Below are 1841 nucleotides of genomic sequence, written 5' to 3' on the forward strand. Positions count from 1 at the left end.
TGATAATAATTTGATGCTGATGTGCCAAAAGATTAAGTATTTCCTTATTTGTGAAACAGATACCAAAGTATAACTTCACAAGATGCTCAACATTTCTCATTTTAACGCAGGGGGAAGACTGCTCTTTCTTGTAAGAGTTCTCATAAAATTACTACTTTATTCTCGTAATATTACGACTTTTTTCTTGTAATATTATGACTTTATTCTCGTAATATTACAACTTTATTCTCGTAATGTTACGACTTTATTCTCGTAGACCTAATATTATGACTTTATTCTCGTAATATTATGACTTTATTATCGTCCCCCCAAAAAAAGAATTTCTCTTAGTCTGGCCCTAATACTCCGTCGTAGTCTTATAAGTCTATCTTAAATAAGTTTTTGGCATTTGTTCTAGGCCCATTACAGTCTTTCAGTGGATAGATTTTTATACTTGTTTTAAGAATTCTAGCCAAGCAAAACTGACATAACCCATTGGCGGATTTTGTTGCTCAATACACGAAAATCTAATTAGATTTAAGAATATTTGTTTTGTTTCTAGAAGGGCTGTTTTTGCAGTGTATTATATATATTATATTAGTCCAACAAGTAGTGAGTAGACACTAGCACATACTGAAAAGTGACCCTTTCAGAAACCCAACTAGTAGAAAGATTACTAGTTCATTACTAGTTAATTTCAAACTCTGCCTAAATATTTCCAATTTACGTGATTACCTAGCGAAGTCAGATTTTTCTGAGAGGCTCATTTTTCAAGTGAGAATTTCCTTGTCATCATTGTACATACTGCTATACTATGATTAAGGGTAAATAATTCACCCACCCAAAGTCTGATGTTGACGCCTAACTCAGGGTAACACTGTTAAAATGTCAATGAAATTTGTATTATGTTTTGAAAACTAAACAGAAGTTAGAAACCAAATTGTGGTGTGCTTTTGGTTTTTCGTGTATTTCATATCATGTGAATCTGTGCCTTGTTGTGCTGATTGTGATGACCTATAATTAATCCCATCCCATGACTATTTCTAAAGATGTGATTTGGATTTTTTCTGAAGCCTAGGAGGTACTAAAATAAGATCTCTGAGCATTTATACCTCATAAATTCAAAAAAGATTGAATGCTCTGATAATGTGACGTTCTTATATGAGTGTGCCTGCTTTTCTCTATCAGCGGCATAGTGATGCAGAGGTGCTTCCCCCCATCCTGCACCCCCAACCCCAGTACACACACCAACATGTCAGTAAGGGGAGAACTGGTTATTTTTTACCACTTCAAGAACTGTTTGTGGACGTGAACAATCACAGTGAACTTCCTTCAGGCTGTGAGATTGTGAGTTTTCGTCAACAATTCATCATACAAATGAATAGTTCATTTTCATTTTTATGACTCATTAATAATTTTTTAAAAGTAGCATAAAGGTAAATAAATAAACTATATCTGATTTCATTGTACCACCTTGTGTTGTAAATGATAATAAAATAACCTTAAATCCTTGCAATATGATTGATTTTTCATACATTGCATTATTACAGTCTGGGAGACCACTGTGGGGCCTGTAGGGGTGCTAGAATTCTGGCAGTCCTAGGGTTAAGGGGAAAAAGGTAAGCATAATTTGCATTGTATTTTGGTGACAGAGGCCCTTTGAGTTTTTTGTTGTGTTTGTATGTGTGTGTGTGTGTGTAAACAAAGGTGTGGCATCTGCTCTGACCGTAGTAATGGCCACTCTGTAGTAGCTCTTCATCTGGACCCTGGACATCACCTCCAGCACCGCATCTACACACACACGCTCCCTGAAAAAATAATACAACTCTCTCCATTCTTTTTCCTTATTTTATTTTAGTGGA

The sequence above is a fragment of the Morone saxatilis genome, unplaced genomic scaffold (genome assembly GCF_004916995.1).
Source record: "Morone saxatilis isolate NCDOM2014 unplaced genomic scaffold, NCSU_SB_2.0 Contig11, whole genome shotgun sequence".
Classification (NCBI taxonomy): Eukaryota; Metazoa; Chordata; class Actinopteri; family Moronidae; genus Morone; species Morone saxatilis.